Below are 11,111 nucleotides of genomic sequence, written 5' to 3'. Positions count from 1 at the left end.
CGGGGCTCAGTCCTCAGCCCTCGTCTCCATCTGTTTCCATGGCTTTGAGAGCAGAATATTTGCTGATGATTACCACATTTAGATCTTCGGTGAACTCCTGTCTAGAGTATTCAAATACTTACTCTTATATCCATGTGGATATTTCATCGGCATTTATTTCAACCTTAACAAAGCCCAGACCACACACTCTGTCCTCAGCCCCTTCCCCTCATCCACTCCATTGTAACCATTCCTTTCTCAATGAGTGGTATTATTAGTTGTTCATACCACAACCTAAGACTTCGCAACACAACCTTCAGTAAGTACCGTGTTCTTTTCTTTTTAATACACACCCCAAATCCAGCCACTGCTCTCCATCAGCATCACTTCACATTCAGTCCAGACCCCACTCCCATTTCTTCTCTGGGCGCTACAGTAGCCTCTGAATTGTCTCTGCTTTCATTCTTCCTCTGTCCACGGCAACCACAGAATGAATATATATTGGGGCTGTAACTGACATAAAACATTCCATTAGTTAATGATTTGCTCTTTATGTATACTGCAAAATGATCACCACACTAAGTCTAATTAACATCCATCACTACACATAGTTACAATTTTTTCTTCTTGCGATGAAACTTTCAAGATCTTTTCCCTTAGCAACTTAATATATATATATATTTCATTCTATACTTCCATTTGCTTTCTACCCTTCCAAAAATCCTCTTATTTTCTGGTCTTCAGATGGCTACCATGTCCCTTTAACTGTGCTGATTTGGATTTTTCTTTTTGTGGTGCACAGCCTCCGAGATAAGCCCCAGTGATCTCCTTGTCCTCATATTTACATCCCTTCAAAGTCCTCCCTACTTTGTATCAGAGTTAGTCTGTGTGATGAAAAGATGCTCAACATCACTAATTATTAGAGAAATGCAAATCAAAACTACAATGAGGTATCACCTCACACCAGTTAGAATGGGCATCATCAGAAAATCTACAAACAACAAATGATGGAGAGGGTGTGGAGAAAAGGGAACCCTCTTGCACTGTTGGTGGGAATGTAAATTGATACAGCCACTATGGAGAACAGTATGGAGGTTCCTTAAAAAACTAAAAATAGAACTACCATGTGACCCAGCAATCCCACTACTGGGCATATACCCTGAGAAAACCATAATTCAAAAAGACACATGCACCCCAGTGTTCATTGCAGCACTATTTACAATAGCCAGGACATGGAAGCAACCTAAGTGTCCATCATCGGATGAATGGCTAAAGAAGATGTGGCACATGTATACAATGGAATGTTACTCAGCCATGAAAAGGAATGAAATAGGGTCATTTGTACAGACATGGATGGACCTAGAGACTGTCATACAGAGTGAAGTAAGAAAGAGAAAAGCAAATATTGTATATTAACACATGTATGTGGAATCTAGAAAAATTGTACCAATGAACCGGTTTGCAAGACAGAAATAGAGACACAGACGTAGAGAACAAACGTATGGACACCAAGGGGGGAAAGCAGGGGGGTGGGGGGTGGCGGTGGTGGGATGAACTGGGAGATTGGGATTGACGTGTATACACACTAACATGTATAAAAGAGGTGACTAATGAGAACCTGCTGTAGAGCACAGGGAACTCTACTCCACTTTGCTGTGCAGTAGAAACCAACACAACATTGTAAAACAACTACGCCCCACTTTAAAAAAAAGTTAGTCGGTGTGACTAATAGAAGCTGGACTTCTGAGGCTAGGTCAGGAAAGACACGCTGGCTTCCACCTTGCCCTCCATCTCTGGGGTCACTCGAGCTGAGGGAAGCCAGGTGCCACGCCAGGAGATCACTCGAGCAGCCCTGTGCAGAGGCCCCATGGTAAGAAGCTGAGGCCTTCTGCCAACAGCCAGGGGAGGGAGCTCGGCAACAAACCCCAGGTTCGTCCCGCCTTCAAATGGCTGCAGCCCAACCCCCGGCCCACCCAACATCTTGATTACAACCTCGTGAGAGACCCTCGGCTGGAAACTCCCAGGTAAAATGCTCCCTAATCCCCACCAGCCTATGGGACACCAAAAAAATGTTTGTTGCTTTAAGCCCCCAAGTTTGGTCCACAACCGTAAATAATATAATTTTGAAATACATTTCATCTCATAGATAGATTTTGGAAAGGAACAAAAGAAAATGCATGTGTTCCATCTGTCTTCAACCATAATCCCACTTTCTCTTTCACTTAAAACATTCCCTAGCTATTTGGACAAAACATGTATATTCATAAAGAGAAAAAGGTTGAGAGAAATAGAGGTCCATAAAGGGAAAATATCAATATTAGAATTGCACAAAATATTTTAACCCCTGTAAGTTTGTATACGGTTTGTATCAGAGCAAATAAACATCCAGCATATGAACATAAACGTAATGGGAAAGAACATCTAAGCAAACACGTTGCTTGGCAACTAAAGAAAAAGAAACAAAACCTCAGCTTCAAGCAGACACCATGCCATCATCTGATCCTGGATTCAGCTGTGGTGAACAGTTGAGGGTTTAGAGGGAAAAACACAACCAGGTATGTTTTCTTCTGTTTTATCTAGATCAAGTTTTTCTTATGTTTAGTATTTTGAACTGGAACTTCCACTTAAACTCCTCTTCCTAAGTTGTTCTAAAACTCTGTTCTTAGAATTCCTCCTTCACTCCTTCCTGGTGACCCCCATAACCGCCCCTGCTCCCCTCAGGCCCCCCCAACTCGCCAACACACACACGTTTCTCCCAGCCCAAAGATATTTTATGTATATATCTGAGTTCAGATGTTTGGGAGGAACCCTCTGCTTTTCCTTCGTTTCTAGATAGACTTAACAAAAATCAATTCCAGGTGCTTTCCAAGTCTCTCTTTAAAACGTGTCTACATGGGCCTCTCTTTAAATGGAAACTGTTTCTTTGAAAATGCTTGAAAAAATTACATTCTAAGAAAGGAGATTAAAGTTGTTTGTACTGCCATATTTTTAGCAGACTTTAGTTACTTTATTTCCTGTGTTATGGTAGTTTCACAAATATATAATGTTGCAAAACAGAGCATCACAGAACTGCCTGTAACTGTTTCCTGTTTCTTCTGAGTGAAAGATTTACTCCAGTTGAAAATTTATGACCCGTGTGCTAAACAGGGCCATATAACTGCATAACTCAGGAATTAGAACAACACATTCCAGAATACTGGAATTTTAACACATTCTGCTAAATTAGTAGAATTCTCACAGTGCTATAAGCACAACCTTTGCAGCCAGACACTTTGAATGAGTTCAAATCCTGGATGTATGTATCAGCTGTGGGACATTTGGTGTGGTGCTTAATCTCTCTCTGCCCCAGTTTCCTCCTCTGTAAAAAGCAAATGATAATATGTACCTTGCAGAATAATTTGAGAGTTAAATGTGGTAACATATAAAATATATACTACAATTTAAGTGCTCAATAATGTTGATTTTGTACATACACACGACATACTATGATAAAGTTTTCCAGCTATAATAATTCTAACAGGCTTATACTATTCATATTCTGAATTACTATTTAGGTTATAAAATGTGTCTAAACTGCCAAACAAAACAAAACTGTAAAACAGTAACTTTAAAACTCCCATGCTTCAAAAATATTTTAATGATGTCCTTTCAATTTTAATTTACATCATAAATCACTTAAATGGAGTGAGGGCAGGATAGGGTTAGGACAGTCCTCAGGGAATGGATGGGAAGTAGAAACACTGTATCAAGATAAGCCACCTGTAATTTATTAATCACACGCAGACACACACACAGAGACACACATTTGACACACTGGCAGTGCATGTGTCTCAAATATTACCTAAGTTTCTTAAAACATGGTGCTAATGAAACCAAGATTTGCACGTCACTTAATTTCTATAAGAATAAAAACTCCCCAGTGTCTTAGGGTAGCTGGAAAGAGAACTCAAGGAAAGGGTAGATGGGGTAACCCAAGCCAGTACCACAGCTGGATAAACAGAGCAAATGGCTTCTCAATTAACAGTGAGTCAGTGGCACGATACTCCCATATCGAGGGTGGAACATATAATTTCTAAATGTCTAAAGCCTGTGTCCGTGACCTCGGTAACAGCAAGAGATGAAATGTGAGAATAAAAATTGTTCTAATTTTCAGGTAAAGATAATATTTTTAAAACTACAAACTGAAAATCACTTTTTGGGATAGCATCTTTTGTTTGTATGATCATTTTTATCTCAGGCTGATTTGCTAAAATATGGGTGAACAAGACCAGTTATTGGGGTTGAATAGTGAGTAGTGCACTATGGTCTTGAGTATGTGGTTTCTTGCCTTACAATTCCTATCACGATTTTTAGCTAACTTTACTTAAAATTGTTTCTAGCGACCTCCCCAGAATTTTACATCAGGAACTTGTAGCTTTGCTTGCCTGAGGTCCCTGCTGTCCGTGAGATTAGTGTGGGGAAAGAGATTGAAGGCAGGTGCGCTCATTGAGGAGCTGGGAAGTGGGAGAGGTCTACATGAACGCTGAAGATGTCTCCCTCCATTCAGTCATTTATCAAATATTTGTGGGGCACCTACAGTGTGCTGGGTCCTGAACTGAACAAAATTGCTGTGACTCTGCCCTCACTGAATTTATATTCTAGCAGGAAGATGGTAAATAAACAAGTAAAAAATGCTTAATTCCAAATTGGCATAAGTCCCACAAAATGAATAGGGTGCTGGGTGGGAGAATAGCCAAGATCAGCTTCAGACAAGGAAGTAAGGGAAGGCGTTTCTGAGGAAGTGGCCTTCTCAGTGGAGAACCCCAGGAAAAGAAGGAGTCAGACATTTGATAAAGGTAGGAGATCACTTCACAGAGAGAGAACATACTCCATGAAGGTGTCCAGCTAGAAGGGGAAGGAGTTTGCCATACTAGTGTTAGTATGTACAATATTGGTGAGACTGGAACATAATAATCTAGCTGAAGAGTTGTGAGCAATGAGATTGGGGAAATAGGGTTTCGATTGTGCAGTAAAAAATGTGAATTTTGTATTAGGTGTGATGGAAGCTATTGATTTAAGTAGGGAAGTAATGATCAAATTTATATTCTTATATGGTCACTGTGGTTGATGTGTAGAGAAAAGATGAAGGTGGGCAAGAGTGGGAAGCAGAGAAATCAAATAAACATCTATTTCAATAGTTTGGCACAAAGATGATAACAGCCTGAAACAGAGTGATGACAGTGGAGACAGAAGAACCAATAGTCCTCGAGAGGTTGAATGTGGGAGCGAGGAAAGGGAAGAATAAAAAATTACTCCCAGGTTTCTGATAGGACATAATTAGGCAGCTGGAGGGGCCATTTGCTAAGATGGGGGAGGAGAAGTTTTGGGGAGGAAATCAAGAGTTCAGTTCTGGAGAAGATGAAGAACCAATGCTTCTGCTGTTTTTGTGAGCTCCCCTGCTGGGTCTGCATGGATGTGGAAATTTCATTTGCAGGATCTGGACTGGCTAGGCAGCTCTGCGTCTTGCCATCTCCTGTAGGTAGACTGCCTCTTCAATCTTGTGCTCACTCTTTGAGCAGAGCCTTTTTTCCCCTCCAGTTCCTTTACTGCCTTATTCCAGCTACGTCTGTTTTTGGTCTCTCTGAAACCTCCACTTTCTAAACCTTTGGTTTTTTGGCTCAGTTCATCCATCTCCTTCTGGCCATGCTTTGGCTCCTGTTGAGTCAGCAGGTCAATAACATGAGCCACTTTCTCAGGAGCCCTCTCAGTCTCCCATGTTCTTTTTCCTTCGGATTGTACAATCACTCATTCAACTAATTTTTGTGGAGTGCCCTACCTTACTGGGGAAGTAAAGGATCATTTCATTGTTACAATTAGGAGACCACCTCCGAAACAGTGACAGATGCTTCCAGGCACTTTCCCCTTCAGTTAGGATAGTTTCCGCTGGATCAACAAGGATGATGCTGAGATTCACGGGCCTGGGAGGAAGTGGAGAGGTGGCCTAAATTAAGCTGTTCATCCAGGAAGTGAGGTCTTTTGGAAGCAGTTCTAAGAGAGCTCACTGAGCCATGAATTGATCAAATGTTGATTTGGATGGAGTCCTCAATAGATATCCAGTTACACCTTTTGCCTTGACCTTTTTTGGATCCTTTTTCTCTTTTTCTTCAGGTGTTTTCTTTTTGCTTGTTTGTTTGTTTTTGTTTTTGTTTTTTAAGATTGGATAAGTTCTACTGACTTGTGTTCAAATTCACAGACCCTTTCTTCTGCTTCTTCATTGGCTGTGAAGCCCCTCCAGGAAGTTTTTTCTTTCCAGATATTATACTTGTCAGCTCTAGAGTTTCATTTTGGTTCTTCTTCCCTTCTCCTTCCCTCCCCCTTCTCCTCCTCTTTAAAATATAGTTTCCATTTCTTTTCTGAGATTTTCCATCTGCTCACCCATTATGGCCATCTTATCGTTTATTTTTTGGAACTTATTTATAACATCTGCTTTAAAAATTCATATCTGCTAATTCCAACATCTTAGTCATTCAGAATATATTTCTACTGACTGATTTTTCTCTTAACTGTGGATTACATTCCCCTGTTTCTTCACATATATAGTAATTTTTTTATGGTATACAGGACATTGTAGATGATACATTGTAGACACTTCAGAATCTCTTATATTCCTTGAATAGTGTTGATTTTTGTAATAGCAGGCAGTTAAATTACTGAGTGACCTACTCTAACTTGTGGAGTCTTGGTTTAACATGTATTGAGGGCAGGTCTGTTTTGGTTTCGCCCTTAACTCCTGGGGTGAACCCTGCAGTCCTGGGACATAACGTTTACTGTAAGGGAGGGCCCTCTTATGGTTTCAGAATAACTCTGAGATGTTTACCGAACCCCTCTAACTTGGTAGGTTTCAAAACTCTAAACTTTGTTTGCTTTGTGGTGGGAACAGCTGGAATCTCTCCTCATCTCTTTGTCTTGTGCCTTTTGTTTTCTGCTAGATGTTTTGCAGTCCACCCAACGTATGCATAGTTTGAGTCAGCAGAGGGTTTGAGAGGAGTTTATATTCCGACTTTGCGGCTCCCTCTGTTCCAGGATTTCCACCCTCAGTATCCACCACTCCACTGCCCCATTCTCCATCTTCTACCCCTCAGTCCAGTTAGTCTCGGCTTTCTTCTTGACTCCCAGCCACCCCACACTGCCTGACGCTTTCAACCAATTTCTCCCCAGTGCCTTCAAATCATTAAAAAAAAATGTCAGAGTTTATAATTGCTATATCAAAAGTAAGGCAAGTACAATACAAGCTACTCCACTCTTACCAACACTAAAACCTGCAGGTAGCAGTCTTATTGGTGAGTACTGGCAGGTGTGTTTGGTGGATGCAGGGTGGTATCTGTTGGGCAGCTATTCACAGCACCTGGCTTCATTGTCTCATTCATCCTCATATGACCTCAAAGTAGGGAGAAAAGAGGAATTATCACTCTTTCCATTGTACAAAAGAGAAAACCTGTAATAAAGAGAATGGGAAAAAAGTGCTTATGATCAAAGTATTTTAGCCAATGGGCTGAGAGTGGGCCCTACACCTTCATTTTTATTTTGTTCCTGTTGGACAAGGTTCAGATCTGTAAAGCTACGAAAGCTAAAAAGATGTATAGAAATGTGCATGTCCTCAGTTACAGCAAAACTTCATTATTTCAGACTCTATATTTTGATGATTTAAAGTACAAATGTGACTCAGTTTTGCATTATCTACTAAAGAAAGTTTCACAACTGAAAAACAATTAGAAATATTAAAAGAATATAGCAAAGCTGTTAGTTTTAAAAGTAATGTGCAAAAAATCAATACTTTCCTAAACTCAAAAAAGAAAACGAAAATATCAAGTAAGAGAGAGAGCATTCACTCAGTCTCAAGCACAAACCAAAAACCTTAAGCACTTAGGAATAAACTTCAGGAGGAACTATTCAAGGAATACTGAATATTTTTATGCTTCAGCACAAGGAACATTTTGAAATATTTGTACTATCTAAATTAATAAATTAATAGATATCCCAATCAATTGGAGGAGAGGGAGCTGGCCAGAAGACTTGATCAATTAGGCCACAGATTATTAAGAGGTTCAAGGAGTAGCCAGGGCCATTTTGGAAAAGAAGAGAAAAGATGAACAGTATCTCTTTATAATACATTTTAGTATATGGTATAATAAATATAAAATGTGTTATGATATAATACAGTGGTTAAAACAATGTGGCAACATGAAAAATACACTGGTTAAAACTGTGGTAATTAAAATAGATACGGCAATGGAAAAGAACAGAGAGGCCGGTATACATAAAGCTTAGTATGTAAGAAAAGTGTTTCAAGTCAGTGCCACATTGTATTTGGACAAATGGAAAGCCATTATACAGAACTGGGTTTATACTTCATTCTTTACACCAAAGTAAATTCCAGCTCTATAGAAAATGTAAATGCTAAAAATAGAACTACAAGGTATTACAAGAAAACATGGGTCAAAATATTTATAATTATGGAAGTCTTCCAATGGAAGAGAAAAGCATGTAAACTTTTCTTCTGTTAGGTAGAAAAATAAGATCAGTACTATGAGTTTCTCTTTTTGGAATGGAAATCAACTTTTAATCAAAAAAATAGTTAAGGAAAAGTCTCAAGGTGGAAGGATTTTACTTTTCTTTTCTCAGAAATGACTCTGAGCAAACTCCTGACACTCGAGAGAAAAAGCTGAGAATCCTATCAGAGCTGTTATAAATTTCCAAACTTCATCCTTGTCGTATTAAAATTCTGCCCTACTGAAAAAAAGGAACACTAGGGATAACGTTCAGCTTCAAGGGATTCACACTTTAAAAACTATAAAATAGACCTTCAAGAACAATTATTGTATACTTTTGAAGATGTGAATTTGAACACTGAAACTATTTCTTGCATGTAGGTAAAAGTTCTAATTAGATTCAGTTTTACTTATTTTTATCTTTTATTAAAAACTCAAACATAAATCCCAACAGAGCTGAGATTTTTTAGTAACCAGGCATCAAGGGTCTATTCTATTAATGAGGCACTAGAAGTTTAAGTCGAATAAGAAAAGCATTCATGGTTCCCGGGACAGAACCACACTGTGCCTGGAGGACAAGCACTTCTTTGCTGATTGAATGTGGACCCAGACCACATCAATTTCAACAACGGAAAGATACAAAAGCATGTTCTTGTTCACCAGGTCAGGGGACCGAGGGAACCCCAAGTCAAAGTCACTTACTTCCTCTTGTCCTGTAAGGACTTATTATCCGAGCTATTTTTGGTCTGTGGAACTCTTCCAATCACCTCTATTCTGTGTAATACAATCAGTGCACGAAGGCCAACACCAAGCCAGAGCACAATGGCTGCTAGTGTGCTGAGCTTCTAGGCTCTGGTTTGGGAATCAAAATTTCACTTGAGTCTTGACTTGAAAAATCATGTTCTAAACGTAACCCTAAATGGTCAAGGGTGATTCACCCCCATTGGTAAAAATAGAAACCTCACTGGAACAATGGGAGATGGATTAAACAGCTTCTGTGAAATAAATAACAAAATAAACAAATTAGAGCTCCAATAAATCTGTAAATCTGAGTCTTTAAAATATCATTAAATATAAAGCACAAGTTTTCATTTCCACTCTTCCCATTAGCACACGTATTGAAGAAGTTCTTTACTGAGTTACACGCTGATCTGCCGGTTTTTCTTATTATGGTCAAACAAGAAGAAAGACAAATACTTTTTTTTTTCTAGCTGGAGATAGTTTTCATTCTTTTGCTGATGACAGTCAGATGAATATGAAATAAGCCAGGTAAAATGTAGAACACTTGTAATTTTAATCTCTCTTTCCAAGGCAGTTTCTCTCAGTTGAGTTAAAACACTTTTTAACCTTTTTGGCCCGTTGAAATCAAAACCTGAGAGGCCCTAAGGCACTGCCTTGCTCCTAGTTTGGGCTGTGCTGTGTGACGAGCTATTTTTACCGTCGGCTTGGAGCCATCTGGTTTCTCTGCGAAGGTTCACGATGGTGTTTTTTCAGTGCAGCTGGTCACATGTGCTCTTTTCCCAAGTCAAGGCTGGTGACCTGGAGAGGAATGCGTGCAGATGCTCCGGCATCTTCGACGTCATCGTACCCTCTGCCGTTAGCTGATACTCTGGGTCATCAAGGCTGAGCGCTGGGCTTGGTGGCCACCAGAACTTCAACTCCCTTTTGCACGTTAGTCCTGAGGTTTGTAGGTAGAGCCTGGGGCAGGGGTTCACAAACCGTCTGGTGAATCGATTGGCGTTTACCTTCATGGTGGGGCAGGACACACCCTGCCACGTCTTCTGCCTTGCTGATGGGAGCAGTGTGCCAGGTGAATGTTAAGGAACCAAGTGCCTTGTCACAGTAAAAATATGCTGTGGACAGAAATTAGAAAAATGCCTTCCAAGGCAGACTTACGGGAAGGAAGAAATCGTCTCACGCTGCTCCATCGGCCTCGGGCAGGGTGCTGTCACTCCTCTTGGGCAGCAAGCTTCCCGGAGCTGTGCTGGCTGTCACCCCGCACTAATGATCTGGACTCCTGTGTTGGTCTTTTTCTTTTAAAAAATTGCAACTGAAGCGTGGCTTGTCACCATTTGGAGAAGTGTAAGTTTCTTTACCTTTTCAACACCTTTCAATTCAATGACTATTTATAGGGGGCCTGGGGGACCTCCTCCATCCCTGCACCTCTGACCTCTCATGTTTCCAGATGACAGCAGAGAGGAAAGCAGCCACCCTTCTCTGCAAGATGAAAAGTGTTCTTTTTATTCTGCCACGATGATTTAGGTGCTAGGGTTTTTTGGTGACAGTACCTACTAGAAGTACAGAAAAATCCCAATAATTAATGTGGGACTATACAAATAAAAATAAGAGCTTTTCATCAACCCAGGAACATTTCTCTGCATCATCACATACCGCAGAGCCTTTGGTGTTCAGCCCCGGAATGGATGCCCGCAGCCAGGCAGCACTGGGTTCGGCCGAGCCTCCGAGACCCAGAGGCTCCAGGTAGGCGCTGTGTCCTACCTCGACTTCATTGCTACACAGTGGAGTTTTTCCCTTTAAGGGTTTTCTTAATATTGGTACAGACTATTGCTCATCCCCTAGATACATTCTCTTACTAACGCTTCT

The 11,111-nt window shown here is 40.4% G+C and overlaps 1 long non-coding RNA gene across 1 annotated transcript; it reads right to left on the bottom strand.

Moving 5' to 3' along the window:
• Window positions 1–218: 218 nt before the first annotated feature.
• On the bottom strand, window positions 219–10,877 carry LOC103009074 (uncharacterized). Its single transcript, XR_451552.2, has 3 exons — window positions 10,404–10,877; window positions 7,266–7,396; window positions 219–492 (listed from the first exon to the last, which is right to left on the bottom strand). It is a non-coding gene; the product is annotated as an uncharacterized LOC103009074 (long non-coding RNA).
• Between the last annotated feature and the right edge of the window lie 234 nt (window positions 10,878–11,111).

Source organism: Balaenoptera acutorostrata, chromosome 3 (assembly GCF_949987535.1).
Source record: "Balaenoptera acutorostrata chromosome 3, mBalAcu1.1, whole genome shotgun sequence".
NCBI lineage: Eukaryota > Metazoa > Chordata > Mammalia > Artiodactyla > Balaenopteridae > Balaenoptera > Balaenoptera acutorostrata.
This window is presented reverse-complemented; position numbering and strand designations above follow the sequence as displayed.